The 21,814-nt window shown below is 39.9% G+C and overlaps 1 long non-coding RNA gene across 9 annotated transcripts in view; it reads left to right on the plus strand.

The window, feature by feature from the left end:
* Positions 1-6: 6 nt before the first annotated feature.
* LOC121101159 overlaps positions 7-21,814 on the plus strand; it is a 49,799-nt gene continuing 27,991 nt past the window's right edge. For 3 of the 9 annotated variants that reach the window (XR_005833095.1, XR_005833098.1, XR_005833096.1), the window contains exon 1: positions 9,321-10,000. This is a non-coding gene — a long non-coding RNA (uncharacterized LOC121101159). Of the gene's footprint in view, positions 1,484-9,320; positions 10,001-11,055; positions 11,147-14,817; positions 14,905-21,814 lie in introns of those variants that run through there. The other 6 variants (XR_005833097.1, XR_005833101.1, XR_005833103.1 and 3 more) reach the window with 5 other exon arrangements.

Consider the following 21,814-nt stretch of genomic DNA (forward strand, 5'->3'; position numbering starts at 1 on the left):
GCCTAGGACCCAATGTGGCTCCTTCCTCACTGTCTGATCTTGGCCTCACTTTTCATGACCCTTTTCTCTGGGAATATTGGCTTTTCTCGGCTGCGTGGTACACGTAGACCCCACACGGCTCCTAGGCTTATTTGCCCCCAGATCCAGGTCCATTATGGGGGCAATTAGCCACTCTGCATCCTCATTTCAGATTCCTTAAGAGTGATAGAAAGGAGGAGAGACAAAAAGAGAGTTGGTGGCCATCGAATCCAGCCAGCTGTGGCCACAGGAGCAGGGCTTCCTGCCGTGTGGGCTTGGTTGCCCATGGCACTTGAGCGGAGGGTCAGTGACAGTTGTCAAGCCTCGGAATCCTCTTGAGTAGCACCCCTCCGCCCGACTTTTATGCACAGACACTATACACAAGAAAGAATTGATAAACCGCCCCAGGGGGAGTTAGTGTTATTGGGGTTGGATCTTGAAGAATGAATTGTAATTAATCTGGTGAAGAGACTGGAGGAAACAGGTGGTAGGCGGGGTCGAGTAGCATGTGCAAAAGCAGAAAGAGCCTGTGTCAGTTTTAGGGAACCGCTGAGCCTTTTTTTTTTTTTTTTCAGGTGCTATCATACTTCCCATCTTCTATTTTTCTGGTTTTATTTGTTTTCCATTCTTTTGCACATAATTCTATTGACATTTTTTCTGTTTGGATTCATTTCTTTAGGCTTGGTTATTGAACCGTATTCGCAAGGGGCTCGGCACCCTGAAGTTTGGAGCTTTAGTGTTCTTTGTAGTTGCAATAAACATGCCTTGTTTATGTTTCCTCAGCCTGCGCTTTGAGGAAGGTACTCTGTGTTACAACCCGCCAGTGACCTCTGGGGCCTGCCGTACCAACCACACAGCCTGCCCCGAAGCGCCCGGGTGCCAGGGGCACGTGTGGGCTGAAATCAGTACTGCCACCTACACACCGTGGCCGGGGGCAGCACTAGCCAGAGACAGGTGCCCTTTCTGTGCGTTGCCTGCACAGAGGAAGCTCATTTTCTGATGGGCACAGGGGGGGCCCCTGGGTGCTAGCATCTGCCCTGTTTTGCCCTGCTTTTCTCGGGTCATGCATCCAAAATTTCTCATGTCAAATTCCTATGTGTTGGCATCCTTGAGGAAGCGTTCAGGTGGTGTTAGGCTGGACAAAAGAGAAGACGATGGGATTTATTAAGTTCCCTTACAGATTTGAATCCGTTTTGGAACATGTATAATTATGCTGTCTTTTCTGCGACATGCGTGCTCCTATTCAAGCTGAGTAGTTTACACAAGGTGAATAAAAAGGGAATGACGGCGTATGACGTGGACTTCGGTGCAAACACAGTTTTCCTTGAGCTTCACCGCATCCCGGGAGCAGCAGCTGGATTCAAAGTCCGCCAACAAACAGCCAGAGGCAGCAGTCCAGGCAGGACAGCAGGCTGGGCACCTTGCTCGTTTCATCCTTGTTCTTCCTCTGGACTCAGGGGGCCAGGTACCTCTGTCTTAAAAGTCATAATTTTGTGGTTCTCTCCAGTCTTTGTGCATTTCATCCTAATCTTTATAACTTGGAAGCCCAGTCGTTCCTTACATTCTTTCCATAGGGTGATCTTCACAATTGTATCTTTAAAGATAAAGTCCATTTCTGTATTTAATCGGAATTAAACAATTTTGAAGACGCATATGTATATATTTAGCATTTTATTTATTTATTTTTTACAGATTTTATTTATTTGAGAGAGAGCAAGTGAGAGAGAGCACAACTGGGGGGGGGGGGAGAAGGTCAGACGGAGAGGGAGAAGCAGACTCCTGGCTGAGCAGGGAGCCTGACCTGGGGCTTGATCCCAGGACCCTGGGATCACTACCTGAGCCGAAGGCAGATGTTCAACTGAGTGAGCCACCCAGGCGCCCCAGCATTTTATTTTTTAAGCATTCTGGTGACAGAGTTCTCTAAGTTTTGAGTGGTCTGCCTACAATGTGTGTTTGGTGTGTATACAGAACTTAGTTTTTCAGGAACACCTATGACATTATAATAGAAACATTTGTATTGACCACAGCTGCGTGCCCAGGCTGGAATCCCCCTGTTCCCAAACACGCACACTGTCATTGTCTCTGTCCGGGGGTATCCAGGCGTAAATGTGATGGAAGCCTTGCTGACTGAGTCATCTACAGTCTTAAAAGTTTGAAGACGCATCTAACTCAGCAGAAACTGAATTTCTTTATGGTCCTCTTAGATTTCCTTAGTGACCCTCCTCCTGCCTGGCCACGTTACTGTGTCCTACTCTCTCCCACTCCCAGGCGCGTCGTGTGTTCGTTTGTCTTTCATGAGTCCGCCCCGGCTCCTTGAGTTCCCGCGCTCCGGGATTGCCGGTCTCAGTGCGCTACTGATCAACTTTACCTTTTCGACAATTTGCTCTAGCTGTCTTCTGTGCCTGCAAACCTGAGAAGGAACTTTCTTTTCAATGGACCCCTCCCTCAGAACCAAGACCTCAGCTTTTACTATAACATGAGGACTTGGAATATGTTTCCTCATAGAAACAAAGAGCCAACTTACAAATGAATGTTTGGAACACAACCCATTCATAAATTAGATTCTGTCTGCACACAGATGAAAAGTTCAAATGCTTTGGCATAGAAAGAACTGTTCAGAAACAATTATGATAAACCCATAAGGCACTTACTTTTTTTGGCACATGAGCCAAAGTAGGAGGACAGGAACAAATTTAAGTTTAAGTGAAAAAAAAATAGGTTAGGAGAAGCTAGTGTATCCCTTTGTCTCCCTCACGTTTCTTTTGCAGTTTTGGCATCAGAAATTTACGTTTAAAACATGCCAGTGAAGATTTGATCCAGTAACAGCCAATAGTGAACATTTTTATTTTGTGTTATATGAAACTTCTTTCTTATGTTTATTTAGGTGAACTAGAGACATTCATGATGTCAGTGGAATTTAAGTTCTAATAAGTATAGAGGGAGATCTATCTTTCTCCCTCTATACTTATTTTATATAATAATATATATATGGTATGTACTCTGTATGAAAAACTTGAAAAACAGAGATAAATACAGTAAAAAGTTACCACAATCATTCTATTCAGAGGAAATCAGTGTCAATGTTTTGATATGTATTTTTCAATCTTTTTTTAATCTCATTGAGATTATACTGTCTCTATATTTCCTCATATCATTCTGTATTCCTTGCAATGATAATTTTTAATGACTGCCTAATAGTCTAATGAAGTTTAATAGTCTATACATTGGTTCCATTTTTTTGCTACCATAATTAATGCTGCAGTCAACATCTCCCCATTTAAAACTTTTTCCTTTTTTGGTTGGCTTCCTTAGAACAGATTCCCCTTTTGAGAAATTACTTGGTCAGAGGGTATGAGTATGTTAAGGCTCTCAGGACATGTTGCCAAATTGCTTTCAAAAAGGGCGGCACCAGTTTCTAACCCCAGAAATGTGGTGAGAGTGTCTTTGTCACATCTCCTGTTTGAGTATCCCTAAATAGTGCAGCAAAGATTGGAATAAAAAGGTATGCTTTTCTTTACATATATTTTTAAAGGATGCTTTTACCCCATTTGAAGCTCTGTTTAGAGGCATTTTAGGCAGTTGAACATATGTGCAGTGTGGGGACGTCCAGTCTGGGGTATGGCGGAGCGGCCGTCACACGCTGTCCATCTTCTATGGCGAGCTGTTTTCACTGAGTCATTCAGCACAATCTCATTCTTCATTCAGGTTTAGAACCCTCAGGTTCTCTGAAACAGAAGGCTTGGTAATTCCCTTTCTAAAAAACAAAAGCCGCAAGACCAACTATGTGCTTTCCTACAAGTCCAGGGTCTGGAAGTTGGGGGTCGAGATAACAGTAGGACAGGTGGTGGTGGTCATTTGGAAGTTGGTGGCTTTTCAGGCAGAGTGCTTGGATCCCAGAAGCTGTTTATGTTCGACTCAATTCAACTGGACATACTCTGTGTAGCTTTTATTATGCCCAACCCTATAGCGTTTATGGACAGGTAAAAGTCCTCAGATAGAATACTAGGAATCTGGTAGTTGGTTACCTAGTCTTACTACTTCACAGGAGACTTGACCAGTGGACAATTTAGAAAACACTGTTCTGAAGTTGTAATGCAACACGCCCACTGGAGTCCGTAATTAGCATGTACGTGTTTGCTTTATAAAGGCCGTGTGTTCTCACCCCTTGGTGGTCCTGTCCTTGGCTTAGAGCTCCATTCTGTGCACTGTCCCCTCTGCTTAGCATTATCTGATGTAAATATGTCAGTCACCTGTGCTGACTTTACAAACATCTTGCAACCTGGCAAGGCCAGGTAGGGGAGGTTGAAGCTTCGCCAGGTAACTATGAGTGTCTGGCTCCTTTCTTAGATAACTCGTATTCCGAAAGGAGAAAGCAACGTAATTTTTCCTGTGAACAGAAGTGAATGAATATATTGTATATTTTCATAAAAGAATAACATTCCCAGGGCACCCAGATGGCTCAGTCCGAAGAGCATGTAACTCTTGATCTCGGGGTCCTGAGTTTGAGCCCCATGTTGGGAGTAGGGATTACTTAAAAAAAAATAAAATACAATTACCTATTTTAACATTTAACTCTTTTCCATCATCTAAAAAGTAACATTTTTGCTGAAGAGAAAGAATTCTTGAGAACATTGAAGAAAATTGAAGGGACAAATGCAGAGCTCTCAGAAAGAAAGGAAAGGTCATGCTTATAAACCACAGTCATCCAGATAAACTGTTATTTCCACTTTATGTGGATGTGTTTTATTGTGACGGTGGTAACTACAGTTGCCAGTTTTCAGGAGACCTAAGTTACTGACTATTTCAGATGGATGCGGGCTTTAAAATTCACCCCTGGATAATACATTTCTTTTAAAATTGAACCTTAATTGATTTTTATTTTTTAAAGCTTGAATTAAGTAGAAAATTAAGGTCCTTTTTAGAAGGTGGTAATATATATTTAACTTGGATGATTACTTAATAGAGAATTATTCATATCCTGTTATTATTTTAAAATATAAACTGACATGAAAAGCAGAAAATATTGCATCTTGTTAAAGAAGTCTCTTTAATTAAAGTCACAGACCATTCTGAGTAGGCTTTGGTAAGGGTGTTGAGTGAGAACATAGCCAGTATGGCTTTTCAATATTAATAAACTAAATGGACTTTTTCACTAATTTCAAAATAAGAACTTTTTTAGAATTCTGAATATAAATCTTTTATGCTCTTTCTTTCTTTAAGAAAGTACTTTGTTTCCCTATGTGAGAAATTTCTGCAAGAGTTCAAAAAAACTTCAGTACAGAGTAGTATTTGGAATGGAATTAGTTGTTTTCACTTAACCGGAGTGGCCGAATAGTATTTCAGAACAAATGTATTCCCATTTCTGAACCTCCAAAACAAGAGACCATTTAAGAATTCATTTCAGTTTGGTTATTTTAAGAAGAAAAGACTGTTCTGATGGCACGTGGGATAGTCCTAAATAAGAGGTGAGCTAGAAACATTTACTTACAACTGTTGGGTACACCAACTGAGGAGAGACCCTTTTATCCTGTTTCCTTAAAAAGCAAAACCAAAACATAAGATGTTTTCTTATAATAAACAAATTGGAAATAATATGGTTATCTGTTAGTGTGATGTTTGGGTTAAATAAAATATGATGTATCTGTATATTGAAATACAGTGTAGCTATTAAACAGGTTCATGGAGGTCAGCATAACTGCTGCGGCAACTCTGATAGGTTGAATGAGGACTTAGCCAGTGTTTTAAAATATTACATGTTTTAGTGTAATTAGGGAGGAAAGGGAATGATAGGTGATTTTTTCCTTTCCACTTACATCTTTTTATAGTTTGATTTTTAAAAAATATTGAGCATACAGTGCTTTTACGATTAGGAAAACAAGACATGTTCTTAGGTGTGGTGGGTGGGAAAAGAATCTTACATATTGAATTCGGATAGGCAGAGATAACTTGTACATTCTTGTGAAATAGGTATTGCTTGATAGAAAGATTTTTTTTCCTTTGCGTAGCTGTGCCAGGATGTCCCTTGATTATAAAGTATTATCGATTGTATTGGAAAAAACTATTAAGTGACAAATGATTCTGAAAGTTGTTACTTCTGATGAGCTTGAGAAAAACAGATAAACTGGAGTGATTACCACTAATTTTCCTATAGGAATCCAGGTTTTTATTGTGCAGCCCATTAGTGAAGAAAGTTGAGCGTATTTCCTCAATATATAAATCCTTAACACATTTCATGTTGTACATTATTTTGTTTGTTTTAGAATACAAAGAGGTTTTGTTTTGAGAGAGAGAGCGAATGCTATGGGAAGGGGCAAAGGCAGAGGGAGAGAGAGAATCTTAAGCAGGCCCCACGCCCAGCACGGAGCCCCACACAGGGCTCGATCCCATGACCGTGAGATCAGGACCTGAGCCTAAATCAAGAGCTGGATGCTTAACCTACTGAACCACCCAGGTGCCCCTAGAATACAAAGAAGTTTTAAAGCTGCATTAAAGTTAAAGTAAATATTAACAGCTAAAATTTTGCTCGTTTTAAGAGTGTTATTAATATATTGTATGTGTGTTTTTAAATGAAGGCTGTGTGGAGGAATTTGTGTTATTGTTTTTAAAAATCTTTGTGAACACTTGGTGATTTGCAAGTCTGGTTCTACTTTCAACTGATTTTGTTATTTGGTTTGAAAACTTAGAATAGCTAAAAAAAAAAAAAAAAAAAAAAGTTACCTCACGAAAATACATTGATCCAAATGGATGAAGTGCATTTTTGGCTAAGTTTCTTTTTCTTTTTTTTAAAGATTTTATTTATTTATTTAACAGAGAGAGAGAGACAGCCAGCGAGAGAGGGAACACAGGCAGGGGGAGTGGGAGAGGAAGAAGCAGGCTCCCAGCGTAGGGGCCTGATGTGGGGCTCGATCCCAGGACCCCGGAATCATGCCAGGAGCCAAAGGCAGACGCTTAACCGCTGTGCCACCCAGGTGCCCCTGTCTGTTTCTTGACTAGCAAATCTCGTTTTCAAATGAATGCAGAACTTTTGGTTAAAATTTGTCTGGTAAATGTCCTTCTTCCTCTGATATCATTAAGTTCTCAAAAAATGTATTTCGGTTATATTAGTAAGGATGGTGGAGGGTTGAAGTAAACTTTTTATATTCATTGAAAATTTTAAAATAAATTAGAGAACTATTTCTAAGTTCTCTGTAAATACAAAAGCACCCCGCTTTTTAAATTTCTGTCTCCATAATAGGAGTTTCTTTCCAAAAAGCAGTTATTTTTTGAACATTTTAGAACCCCATCTTTATCTTGAAGGAACTAAGTAAAGTTCATTTCAAAATTTCCGCCAGGCAGCGCATTACTGGGAGCTACTCGTGATCATGGAATAGGTCAGTAAATTTAGAACAGACTATATTTACATAAAAGAATATGTTAATCATCCTTAAGACAATTCTTTTTATGTATTTTGCCATGAGAGAACTAGAACATCTCTGTATCGGTGCAAAATATTTTGTGGTCACTCCCACCTCATTACTTCAAGTTTTATTTTTTAATGCCGCATAGATGACATCCTACCATAAATAAACCGAATGGATGACGGGACCATCGGATAGGCAGAGATAACTTGTACATTCTTGTGAAATAGGTATTGCTTGATAGAAAGATTTTTTTTCCTTTGCGTAGCTGTGCCAGGATGTCCCTTGATTATAAAGTATTATCGATTGTATTGGGAGAAACTACTAAGTGACAAATGATTCTGAAAGTTGTTACTTCTGATGAGCTTGAGAAAAACAGATAAACTGGAGTGATTACCACTAATTTTCCTATAGGAATCCAGGTTTTTATTGTGCAGCCCATTAGTGAAAAAATTTGAGCATATTTCCTCAATATATAAATCCTTAACACATTTCATGTTGTACATTATTTTGTTTGTTTTAGAATACAAAGAGGTTTTGTTTTGTTTTGAGAGAGAGAGCGAATGCTATGGGAAGGGGCAAAGGCAGAGGGAGAGAGAGAATCTTAAGCAGGCCCCACGCCCAGCACGGAGCCCCACACAGGGCTCGATCCCATGACCGTGAGATCAGGACCTGAGCCTAAATCAAGAGCTGGATGCTTAACCTACTGAACCACCCAGGTGCCCCTAGAATACAAAGAAGTTTTAAAGCTGCATTAAAGATAAAGTAAATATTAACAGCTAGAATATTGCTCGTGTTAAGAGTGTTATTAATATATTGTGTGTGTGTTTCTAATGAAGGCTGTGTGGAGGAATTTGTGTCATTGTTTTTAAAAATCTTTGTGAACACTTGGTGATTTGCAAGTCTACTTGCAACTGATTTTGTTATTTGGTTTGAAAACTTACAATAGCTAAAAAAAAAAAAAAAGTTACCTCACGAAGATACATTGATCCAAATGGATGAAGTGCATTTTTGGCTAAGTTTATTGACTAGCAAATCTCGTTTTCAAATGAATGCAGAACTTTTGGTTAAAATTGGTCTGGTAAATTTCCTTTTTCCCCTGATATCATGAAGTTCTCAAAACATGTATTTAGGTATATTAGTAAGGATGGTGGAGGGTTGAAGTAAACTTTTTACATTCATTGAAAATTTTAATATAGATTAGAGAACTATTTCTAAGTCCTCTGTAAATACAAAAGCACCCCGCTTTGTAAATTTCTGTCTCCATAATAGGAGTTTCTTTCCAAAAAGCAGTTATTTTTTGAACATTTTAGAACCCCATCTTTATCTTGAAGGAACTAAGTAAAGTTCATTTCAAAATTTCCGCCGGGCAGCGCATTACTGGGAGCTACTTATGATCATGGAATAGGTCAGTAAATTTAGAACGTCTAGACTATATTTACATAAAAGAATATGTTAATCATCCTTAAGACAATTCTTTTTATGTATTTTGCCATGAGAGAACTAGAACACTTCTGTATCGGTGCACAATATTTTGTGGTCACTCCCACCTCATTACTTCAAGTTTTATTTTTTAATGCCGCATAGATGACATCCTACCATAAATAAACCGAACGGATGACAGTAATCATCCTTAAGACAATTCTTTTTATGTATTTTGCCATGAGAGAACTAGAACACTTCTGTATCGGTGCACAATATTTTGTGGTCACTCCCACCTCATTACTTCAAGTTTTATTTTTTAATGCCGCATAGATGACATCCTACCATAAATAAACCGAACGGATGACAGGGGACCATCTGACATGTGAATCCAAATGAGGATGCTGGTGTTGATAGAAGCAGCATTTCTTTCCTTCGAAGATAAAAATAACTATAAATAGACATTCTGGGAGTTTCTTCCTCAACCCAGCGGATTGTCTTGCTCACTCTTCCCCTCTCCCCTTAGGAGAGTCTACGAGCAGTGTGTATGGATGGAGGGGCTCCAGATTTGCACCTTTTCATCAGGTTCTCTTCATTTCTTAGATTCCGTCTCAAAAAATCATAAAATCTGGGTAGAACCAGATGCTACTTGTGATCCCCCCCCCCCCCCCACTTCCTTCACGTTATTCATGAGAAAACAGACATAGAGAAAGAGCTCATCTTCAGTTAGGACTAGAATCACGTTTCCCTACGCAGCACCAGGCTCGTCTGTTCAGTTCATCTCTGGATAGTGTGTGGATGGCCCACCGTTACCCAGATGAACTAGTGGAGATCTGTTGATAACTAATTCCTAAAGACTAATTTCCTTCTCAAATCCTCTGTTCTGTTCTGTTGCTTCCCAAGCATACGGCCTCGGAATCATCTTTTTCTTTTTCCTTCCTTTTTATCATAGACACCTGCTTCATCTAAATGTTACTGAAACGTGAAGAATACTCGTAAGTAGAGCCTCATTTCCCGAGAAGTAGCCTTCTAAGCGAATCAAGACGCAATACAGAATCTCTCTCTTTTTAGTGATGAAGATGAAATCCTTATAACCCATCTACTCTCCAGAAGTCTTTGAGACTTAACCAGGAAAGCATACGTAAAATAAGACAACAACCAAGGTAAAAAATCAAATTGTAAAGAAGAGTGGAAATATATATATACCATAACATTGTACACGGTCCTAGTTTGAGACGTTGATTATTGAACTTATGTTTAGTAGCCATGACAAAGGTGACAGAACCATCCTTGTCCATGGGAGGACAAGCACTGCTTTCATTTTCACTCCGTGGTTCAAGGGAAATGTGCTGTAGAGGGCAATAAACAGCAACAAGTAAAGAGGATTAAAATGATTGAGATATGCATAACTATTATTGAATTCCCTGAAAGCCATGGGCAAAAATGCAACCCAGGGTTGGGGTCTCAGAATGATACAGCCCAGGTGTATGGCCTTCTAATCTGGCTTTTCCGAGATAAAGCTTGAATAAATGATTACTTCAGGAAATCAGTTTTTCCAGGCTGGCGTGGTGATGAATTGGGGTGATTATTGATTGCCTGAAGGATGTGGTTTCTGCGTTGTTGACAGAGCGAAGATTCACACGCTGTAGAATTTGTACTTTGGTGTGTAAGTCGTGCAGACCGTGTTTTATTAGGTAAAAGGAGACTCTGACTTCATAAAGGGCCACCTCTGTCGGGGAAGATCACAGGCAGGACCTGGTGTTTCTCAGGAGCATTCTACTGTAATACTCAGTCCAAGTGCCCAGATTCTGAGCTGTAGGGCAGGAAGACACCATTTAGTTGAGAGATAACAAGCAGCTACCCTTAATGATAGAAGGATCTAAAGACAGCTTCCATAATGTGTTTATTTAGAAGCATATTGTACCCTACGCTTTTCCTCAAACAATCTGGTATAGATTTTGGACTGTTTTCTATTGTCTAAGACAGACACTGACAGGGTTCTGATCACGTGGTCCAGATTGGCAGTGGCAAGGAATGCCGTCTTGACTCTAGTCCAAAGATGCTTTCCGCAACTCTTCCTGTTCACTAATTATTAGAAATGTTATTAAGAAAGCTCATTTTTGAGAAGTTGCACTGCCCTGAAGTGTGTTCTCGAGAGTCATTTACTGGAGCCCTGTTGGTCCGGCACTTGCTGAGAGCAGGTTTCCCTTTCTATCAGGAGCTCTCAACTGAAAACATTGGAGATGTAACCGATAAGCCACCTCCTCGTTTGTGGAATCCGGTAGGGCATCCATAAGTAATGACCGATTGTAAGTATTACGGTATTTCTGACTTGCACAAATGATATTTAAAGACTTAGGTTTTATGATAAAAAGTAAGGAGTAAAATTTTGAAGATTCAGTAACAAGAAGTTTTGTAAAAACTCCCCCCCCCCCCCGCTCTTCTTGTACGAGGATCCCTATATAAAGAAACACATGATACCGCAACGGAAATCAGTAATCCTGAGAGAAGGAGAAGGAATGAGGGAGTAAGAATAAATCTGGGGCTTTTCATATCTAGAAGAGAAGAAAAAAGCGGTGGTATCTGGAAAGTCTCTCCAGGTTTATTACCTGTAAGGTCCTGGGAGACGGTGCAGGTACCCAGGAGGTAAGGTGACAAGGACAAAGGAAGGCACGAGTGTGATCCAGCTGGGCTGTGTGCAGGGTGGCTGGGGAAGAGCTCGGAGCTCAGCTGATGACAGCCGCCATCCCGAGTGCTACCACAGTAAGATGGAGTCTTGTGGCCCATGGGCATGGTCGATGCCATTTGGCACTGACACCCAGCACTGTTTGAGCCCCCGGCATGAATGCAGGCTTTACCAAAACCGTCCCATTTTCTTGTTTGTTTGTTTTTTTTTAAGATTTTATTTTTAAGTAACCTCCACACCCAACTTGGGGCTCAAACCCACAACCCAGAGATCAAGAGTCCTGTGCTCCACTGACTGAGCCAGTTAGGTGCCCCCCATTTTCTTTTTTGTAAAATGGGGATTCCATCACCTCTTCTGCCTCCCCAAGGGGGTTATGTGGGGACCACATAAGCTAATGTTCGCTTGAGGTTAAGGACATTTTCATCCTCTGGCGTGGAGCAGGTGCCGAAACAGAGGGGCCGGTAGAAATGTTTGCTTCAGGGCCCCACAGCCAGTTTATCCCTCACTGCTCTCGTCTTTGCATTGAATGCCTTTGTTAAGTTTTGTGGTTGGTATAGGACCCAGGCTGTTTCAAATTTTAACCTTTCCTTTGCCTTGGACAAGTTACTCATCCTTCCAAGCTCAGTGTTGTCATCTGTAACGTGGGGTTGATGTTTGTTGCCATGTTGTTATGAGGACAACCGAGAGAAGGTACATAAAAGCATCTGGCAGTATTAGTAGTTGCAGGGCATTCAGCAAATGTTAGGTTTTTCTCTCCTTTTTCCATAGTTGTGCTCTCTGAAGAAAAATTCTCTTGAAAGAGGAAATCCTTCAGTCTTGAATCACTCTCTTGCACACAGGGACAAATGAAAATCTTCCAAAATTTTGTTTAAAATATTTCAATTCATGGAAAGCACATTACAATAGTAAATAACCTTGGGGCTCCTGGCTGACTCAGTCAGAAGAGCACACGACTCTTGATCTCAGGGTTGTGAGTTCGAGCCCTACACTGGGTCTAGAAATTACTTAAATAAACAAAACAAAAAAAAAGGTAGTAAATAATCTTGAAGATTTCCAATTTGGGGAGCCCTAAGGATTGAACTTGACCTGATGCTGTATTGAAGACTTGGAGGAGGTGGTCCAGCAAGGTGCCTGAGTTCAGACTCAGGAGCCAGACTGTCTGGGCCCTGCCACTTACTGGCTCTATGACCTTGCACAAATTAATTAACCTCTCGGTGCCTCAATTTCCCCTATTGTACATTATGGATAGTACCAGTATGTACCTCATAGGGTTGTCCTTCCACCCCAGTAGAGTAGTTTTGAGGATTAAGTGAATTAATATGTATTAAACCCCTGGAACAGTGCCTTTCACCGGTGCTTCTGTTTATTCTTACTGTTAAGATTCTTTTGCTGCTGTTGTTCTAACACAAAGAAGGTTGAGATTAATGCAAGTTTCAAGAGATACTTAGCTGCATAAGATATTTTCTTGGGGTAAGCAGTTATGAGACTTCTTTTTCCTTTCTTTGGGGCTCAGGTATTTGAATAGAGTAGTTAGCATATTCTGGCCTTATGCAATGATGTACTTAAAGTCATCTGTTTTTTGTTTGTTTTTTTTGGGGTTTTTTTGATGTGAAAGTGTGGGTAAGAAAGGCTGGAGGCAGTTAGTGGAGAGGCAGCAGGGTGTCGTGGCAACGCAGGCGGTTTTCAGTGGTTGTGCTGCATTCAGTGGCTCTCCTGTGGTTCCACTTTTTCCGAGTGCATTGTCGCACTTGGTACACAACAGTGCACCTTCATGCATTGTTGACATTTCCACATGGAAGCCATACATTCCTTTATTGCTGTTTACAGAAAAATGCACGCATCCGGTTCATCTAAGGAATTAGTGACATTGCCAAGCACTTTGTCAACATTTTTAGATGTAAGAGCTTTTGTTAACTGAGGGCTCAGGAGTCGGCTCAGTATGTGTATGCGAGCCTGTGCAAGGGGACTTGCCGTGGGCCCAGCGGCCTGGCAAAACAGGAGGCGGAGAAGGAATGAAGCACAGGGAGCTCCAAGGCTGGGCCCCGGCCCCGGCCCCCCCTGAAGGTTCTGGCAAGCCCGGTTTTGTGAAACCTTCTGGAAGAACCGTGTGCCAAAAACGAATAAAAGGACGGGTTGGTGTCTTTAGAGTTACAGACGGATACATGAATCTTTAAGTAGTTGTTTTAGTGAATCTAAGTCATTTATAGTTGATTATTTTGAGATGTGTGATTAGCCCAGATCTTTTGCTTTTGGTTCTGGGCATACATATATGTAAGGAATTTAATAGGAATAGGAAAGCTTCAACTTTTGTGAGGAAAACATATCCTGCTTGCAGAGACCTGCGTTTTCCCCATTGTGTGCTGTCAGTAAAGCTGAAGGAGTGCAAGTGATTTCTGTGAGGTGGTTCTTAGCTCCGTGCCTGATAGCTGAGACTGTACAGGTTTTTCAGATATAATCCTTCATCTTAAGTCTATATAGAATTCTGTTCTCTGTTGATACTGTATTTTAACGATTTTGTGTTATCAATTTCAAAGTTTTCTATTCATACTGCTTTTTTAATGGATTCAGGAAATTTTCTTCTTTTTAATGTTTCTAATTATTTTCATTTTGGTGACCCCTTTATTCATCACTAATAAAATGTGAACTGCGTTCATTTCCAAATTGAAAATACTGAAATGTTACTAACCTCCTTTGTTATCATACAGATCTCCTTAATTCGTGGATTATAACAGAAAGAAGAGCTTCCTTTCTTCAATGACTAATTGGCCCCTTCATGTAGAGTAACTGACAGGAAGAAAATAGTCTTTTTGACACCTACTGATACCACTTTTCAGGTCTCTGAAAGGAATCCAGGGGTTCAGAGTCCTCTCCCTCAATTCACTTGTGAGGTTTAAGTCAGATGTAGTATGTGTAAGTGATTGGGAGATGAGATTTCCTTCAGGAGATAAGAACAGCTGTCTAGGGGCGCCTGGGTGACACAGCAGTTAAGCGTCTGCCCTCGGCTCAGGGCGTGATCCCGGCGTTCTGAGATCGAGCCCCACATCAGGCTCCTCCGCTATGAGCCTGCTTCTTCCTCTCCCACTCCCCCTGCTTGTGTTCCCTCTCTCGCTGGCTGTCTCTATCTCTGTCAAATAAATAAATAGAATCTTTAAAAAAAAAAAAAGAACAACTGTTTAGGAGTTCAGGTTGTTTAAGGATGCAGTTAGCTGCCTTCGGGAATAATGAGTTTCCTGTTCCTGAAATTATCTGAGTATGTGTTGGGTCAGCATGTTTCAAAATCTTTTTTTTCCACAGTGGTAGACAAGATGGATAAACATTCACAATCAGAGCACACTCCCATGGGCAGAGTTGGGTTTGGGCAGCATTCCTGACACGCCGGCTGTAAGTCCACCCCTCCCCCTCACTCAAGAATGAAAGGGACACTGTGGCGGCAACTTTACCTATGCTCATATATAAAAAGTACATTCTTAGAAAAAATCTTTAATTACTATTGGTATTGAATGACCAAGAACACAGTTGATAACTGAGTAATTCTCAGTTACCAATGTGTGTGACTGAAGTTGACGACTATTGGCCCCAACGCCTGCTGTTGTCCAGGGGCGCCAGTCCCCAGGTGGGTGACAGGATTAGTCAGCTACTGACTTTTTTAGTTCTGAGGCTTTGATTCTGTGCCATGACCAATACTCCTTGAGGAGAATTTTTTTCTTTTCTTTTCCTTTTTCTTTTCTTTTCTCTTCTCTTCTTTTCCTTTTCCTCTTTTCTTTTCTTGTGGATCTCAGATACAAGAGGAGAATTTCCTTTTTAATGATCCACTCTTCTTCTGAAATTTATTACAGTTGACAATTATGGTTCAGAGACATAGAAACTTTGATTCTTATGTCCTAGCCCCTTCCGACTGTTTAGCAGTAAGTGCTTGCTTGACCTTATACTAAATATCAAAAACATTGGGTTAAAAAAAAAATCAGTTGAAGAGATTGCACACGTACTTTGTTAATAAACTCCTCTTAAAAATTATATGCGTAGGATCTCTTATGCTATGTAATTATATGTTATAATTTCATTCCCTACTTTTAAACACTCTAAAGCAGACCCTTCTTAAGAATCAAAATCCTTTTGCAAATGTAAACCTTAGAATTCTTAAAAATATATACATGGCCTCTCTGCCCTCGTTGACGTTAAATGACAAGATTGTCACCAGTAATGAGGTTTTTCCCTTTGCATCTGTCCCGCAAGCATGAAAATAATCCTTATGAACCCACTGTTTTACGAGGGCTGGACACTTGGCGGACTAGCTGACAATATAAGAAGCGAAGCAGCTGTGCATGGTGAGCTGAGGTGGGACAGCTGCACGCAAGATGGGCATAAGAAATGCTATAAGGACACACCAGAGCACAACTTGAAGTGATTTGGCAGGGCAGCGAAATGCTAGGAAGCAGCCGTAATAGACTGGGCATTTTCCCAAAAGTTTTCAAAGAACCCAGTGGTACTTCACAAATGGTCACTTTGCCATATGCGTGAGACATCGTGACAGTTTCTAGCAGGTGACTCGGCTTGCAAGGATGATGCCCGAGGAGGCTGTGGTGTCCTAGAGACCAAGGATCCTTTCGGTAACAGGGAGCTTGAGCTGAGACTGTATATTGGGAGGGAACTTCAGGTTTTCTGATAAACATAAATCATGTTTCATTAACGTGGTGTGGTTTTTGTTTTTTGGCTTTCTTTTGAGGTAGTTCGAAGACGAGGAGAGCCAGTGGGTATAATTTTTTATTATGACTGTGACATGTAAGCCAAAGAGTGTAATGACGCAAACAGGCACAATTCAAAGAATAATGGTGAAACGCACTGGATGTAAGCTTTTGGGGAGAGCACAGAGAGAAAAGCTTTATGTATTTATTTATTTAATATTTTATTTATTTATTTGACACAGAGAAAGAGAGAGAGTACAAGCAGGGGAAGGGGCAGGAAGAGGAAGAGGGAGAAGCAGGCTCCCAGCTGAGCAGGGAGCTTCCAGCTGAGCTCAATCCCAGGACCCTGAGATCATGACCTGAGCCAGAGGCAGATGCTTAACCGACTGAGCCACCCAGGTGCCCCGAGAGACAAGCCTTAAAAGGTTTTTGACAGTTCCTTTGGTAAAAGAAGTAAAAAGACTGGCTACGAGAAAAACAAGGAATGGGGCAAAGGGTATTTGTTGTCCATGGACTGGTAATACCATAGATTTTTAATTTAAATCTGGTTTTTAATTTAAAACGACCCAGTCACTAATATCTTTGAGATGGGCTAAATTTACATTTTGGTAGTAAGCACTCATAGATACTAAAACAGCAAACCGGGGGGGCAGGGGGGGAAATACACTGAAAGACGGTTTGCCACAGATCTGAAACCGCAGGAGTCTGGGAGTTAGCATACTCAGCTGTATACAGAGAAATGTAAGGTAATGCATTTGGAACATTAGAAAACATTAGAAACATTTAGAAAAACAACAATAAAGAGTCTGTGTTACATGTAAAAAATAGTGGGCTCCAAACTTGGTTTTTGTTTTTGGTTTTTTTTGGAGATTTATTTATTTATTTATTTGAGAGAGAGAGCAGGGGGAGGGGCAGAGGGAGATAGAGAGAGTCCCAAGGAGACTCCAAGCTAAGTGTGGAGCCCCATGTGGGGCTCAACTCGGGTCTCCATCTCATGACCCTGAGATCACGACCTGAGCTGAAACCAAGAGCCCCTTAACCAACTGAGCCACCCAGGCACCCCAGGGCCCCAAACTTCTTGTTAGTATTTCAGAATAGGATCATTCAGACAATTTCTAATGGGTACTGGGCTGACACGCTGCCTGTTGTACCTAATGACAGCAAGGAAATGCTGGACAATTCCAGGACAGGTATAAAGAAAATATTTCTAGATCTTACAGTTTTGAAAAAAAATTTTAACTTTTTCTTTAAAAAATTTGTTTATTTGTGTGTGAGAGAGAGTACACACACATGAGAGAGTGGGGGAAGGGGCAGAGGGAGAGAATCCTCAAGCAGACTCCCCGCTGAATGTGGATCCCAACTGGGGGCTCAATCTCACGACCCTGAGATCATGACCTGAGCTGAAACCAAGAGTCGGTTGCTTAACCGACTGAGCCACCCAAGCGCCTCTAAATTATTTTAACTTTTAAATTGAAGTATAGATGACATGCAATGTCATATTAGGTTCATGTGCATAATGTAGTGATTTGACAGTTCTGTACATTACACTGTGCTCACCACAGTGAGTATAGTTACCATCAGTCCCATGCGACATTATTGCAGTATTATTGACTGTATCCTTTATGCTGTACTTTTCATCCTCATGACTTACTTAGTTTATAACTGGGAGATTGTACCTCTTAATCCCCATCACCTATTTTGCCCAACACCACACCCTCCTCCCCTCTGGCAACTATCAGATTCTCTGTATTTGAGTCTGTTTCTGTTTTTTTTTTCATATGTTTTGGGTTTTTTTTTTAGATTCCACATGTGGAATGTGAAAGCATACAGCATTTGTCTTTCTCTGTCTGATTTATTTCACTTAGCATAATGACCTCAAGGTCCATCCATGTTGTCACAAAATGGCAAGGTTTCATTCTTTGTTTATGGTTGGCTAATATCACCATTGGATAGATATACGCCACATCTTTATCGATTCGTCAATCGATGGACAGTTAGGTTGCTTCCATATCTTGGCTATTGTAAATAATGCTGCAATAAACATAGAGGTGCATGTATCTTTTTGAATTTTTGGTAAATACCCAAAACTGAAATTACTACGTTGTATGTTATTTCTATTTTTAATTTTTGAGGCATGTCCACACTGTTTTCCACAGTGGCTGCACCAATTTACATTCCCACCAGCAGAGCACAAGTGTTCCCTTTTCTCCACATCCTTGCCAGTACTTATTTCTTTTTGATGATGGCCATTCTGACTGGTATGAGATGACATCTCATTCTGGTTTTGATTTGCATTTCCCTGATTATTAGTGATGCTGAGCATCTTTTTAGGTGTCTGTCTATTGGTCATCTGTATGTTCTCTTTGGAAAAGTGTCTATTCAGGTCCTCTGCCCATTTTTTAATCAGATTTGTTTTTGGTGTTGACTTTATGAGTTACTTGTATATTTTGGATATTAACCCCTTATTGGATATATCATTTGCAAATCTCTTCTCCCATTCCATAGGTTGCCTATTTGTTTCCTTCACTGTGCAAAAGCCTTTTATTTTGGTGTAGTCCCAATAGCTTATTTTTGCTTTTGTTGACCATGTCTGAGGAGAGAGATCCAAAAAAAACCTGTTAAGACTAATGTGCAAGAGATTAGTGTTTTCTTTGAGGAGCTTTATGGCTTCAGGTGTTACCTTTAGGTCTTTAATCCATTTTGAGTTTATTTTTGTAGTTATAAGATAGTGGTCCAATTTCATTCTTTTGCATGTAGCTCTCCAGTTTTCCCATAAAAGAGAGTCATTTCCTTATTCTATATTCTTGCCTCCTTTGTTGTAGGTTAATTAACCATATAAGCGTGGGGTTACTTTTGGGTTCTCAGTCCTGTTCTGTTGATCTGTGTATCTGTTTTTGTGCCAGTACCATACTGTTTTGATTACTGTAGCTTACCGTAGTATAATTTGAAATTTGGGATTATGATACCTCCAGCTTTGCTCTTCTTTCTCAAGACTGTTTTGGCTATTTGGGGTCTTCTGGGGTTCCATACAAATTTTAGGATTGTTTGTTCCAGTTCTGTGAGAAATAGTTTTGGTATTTTAATGGGGTTGCATTGAATCTGTAGATTGCTTTGGATAGTATGGACATTTTAACAATACTAATTCTTCCCATCTGTGAGCACGGTCTATCTTTCCATTTATTTGTGTCATCTTAAATTTCTTTCATCAAATGTCTCATGGTTTTCAGGGTATGAGTCTTTCACTTCCTTGGTTAAATTTATTTTTACGTATTTTATTCTTTTTGATAAAACTGTAAATGGTATTGTTTCCTTGATTCTCTTTCTGCTAGTTCATTATTAGTGTATAGAAATGCAGCAGATGTCTGTATGTTAATTTTGTATCCCGTATCTTACTGAATTCGCTTATTCTTTCTTTCCTTTTTTGATTTTAGAGAGAGACCACATAGGGCTGAGGGAAATGGGAGGAGGGAGAGCATCTCAAGCAGATTCCACACTGAGTGTGGAGCCGAATGCAGGGCTCCATCTCATGACCCTGAGATCATGACCTGAGCTGATGCCAAGAGTCGGATGCTTTGCCAGCTGAACCACCCAGACGCCCCTGAATTCACTTATTATTTCTAATAGGTTTTTGGTGGAGTCTTTAGGTTTTATATATGGTATTATGTCATCTACAAATAATGACTGTTTTACTTCTTCCTTACCATTTTGGATGTCTTTTATTTCTTTTACTTATCTTGAATGCTGTGGTAAGGCCTTCCAGTTTTGTGTTGAATAAAGTGGTGAGAGTAGACACTACATCCTTGTCTTGTTCTTGATCTTAGGGGAAAAGTTTTCAGCTTTTTACCAATGAGTATAATGTTAGCTCTGGGTTTGTCATATATGGCCTTGGTTATGTTGAGATATGATTCCTCTATCCTCTGTACCTGCTGTTTTTGAGAGTTTTTATCATGAGTGAATGTTGAATTTTGTCAATTTTTTTGTGCGTCTATCGAGATGATCATATGATTTTTATCATTCATTTTGTTAATGTGGCATATCACATGGATTTGTGAATATTGACCCATCCTTGCATCCCTTGAATAAATTTTACTTGATCATGGTAAATATCTTTTTAATATATTGTTGAATTTGGTTTGCTCATATTTATCTATGTTCATTAAGGATATTGGCCTGTAATTTTCCTTTTTGTAGTGATTTGGTCTGGTTTTGGTACCAGGGTGATGCTGACCTCAGAATGAATTTGGAAGCATTCCTTTCTCTTTAATTTTTGGGAATAGTTTGAGAAGCCTAGGTATTAACTCTTTAAATGTTTGGTAGAATTCACCAGTGAAGCCATCTGGTCTTTGACTTTTGTTTTTTGTTGGGAATTCAGATTTTCTATTCCTTCCTGTTTCAGTCTTGGAAGATTGTATGTTTCTGAGAATTTATCTGTTTCTTCCAGGTTGTCCAATATGTTGGTGTATAATTTTTTGTAGTAGTCTCATCATCTTTTGTATTTCTGTGGTGGCAGTTGTAACTTCTCCGCTTTCATTTCTGATTTTAATTGAGTTCTCTCTTTTTCTTGATGAATCTGGTGAAGGTTTATCAGTTTAGTTTATCTTTTCAAAGAATCAGCTCTTTTTTTTTTTTTCTTCTTTTTTTTTTTTTTTTTTTAAATGATTTTTTATTATATTATGTTAGTCACCATACAGTACATCCCCGGTTTCCGATGTAAGGCTCGATGATTCATTAGTTGTGTATAACACCCAGTGCACCATGCAATACGTGCCCTCCTTACTACCCATCACCGGTCTATCCCATTCCCCCACCCCCCTCCCCTCTGAAGTCCTCAGTTTGTTTCTCATAGTCCATAGTCTCTCATGTTTCATTCCCCCTTCTGATTACCCCCCCTTTCTTTATCCCTTTCTTCCCCTACCTATCATCCTAGTTCTTATGTTCCATAGATGAGAGAAATCATATGATAGTTGTCTTTCTCTGCTTGACTTATTTCACTTAGCATTATCTCCTCCAGTGCTGTCCATGTTGTAGCAAATGTTGAGAACTCAAAAGAATCAGCTCTTAATTTCACTGATCTCTTCCCTTTTTTTTCTTTTTTTTTTTAGTCTCTAATTTATTTCTTCTCTGATCTTTATTATTTCCTTCTACTAATTTTGGGGTTTGTTCTTTTTCTAGTTCCTTTGGGTATAAGTTTGGTTGTTTATTTGAGATTAATCTTGTTTCTTGACATAGGCCTGTATTGCTATAAACCTTCCTCTTAGAACTGCTTTTGCTGTGTCCCAAAGATTTTGAACTGTTGTGTTTCCATTTTGCTTTGTCTCTAGGTATTTTTTAATTTCTCTTTGATTTCTTGGTTGACTCATTGCTTGTGTAGTAACATATTGTTTAGCCTCCTGCTGTTTTTTCTAGCTTTTTTTTTTCTTGTAACTAATGTCCAGTTTCATACTGTTGTGGTCAGAAAAGATGCTTGATATGATTTCAGTCTTAAGTTTCTTGAGACTTGTTTTGGGGCCTAACATGTGATGTGTTCTGAAGAATGTCCTGTGTGTATTGGAAAAGAACGTGTATTCTGCTGTTTGGGGATGGAATGTTCTGTATATATCTGTTAAGGC

This window comes from Ursus maritimus, unplaced genomic scaffold (genome assembly GCF_017311325.1).
Source record: "Ursus maritimus isolate PB19 unplaced genomic scaffold, ASM1731132v1 scaffold_64, whole genome shotgun sequence".
NCBI classification, from domain to species: Eukaryota; Metazoa; Chordata; class Mammalia; order Carnivora; family Ursidae; genus Ursus; species Ursus maritimus.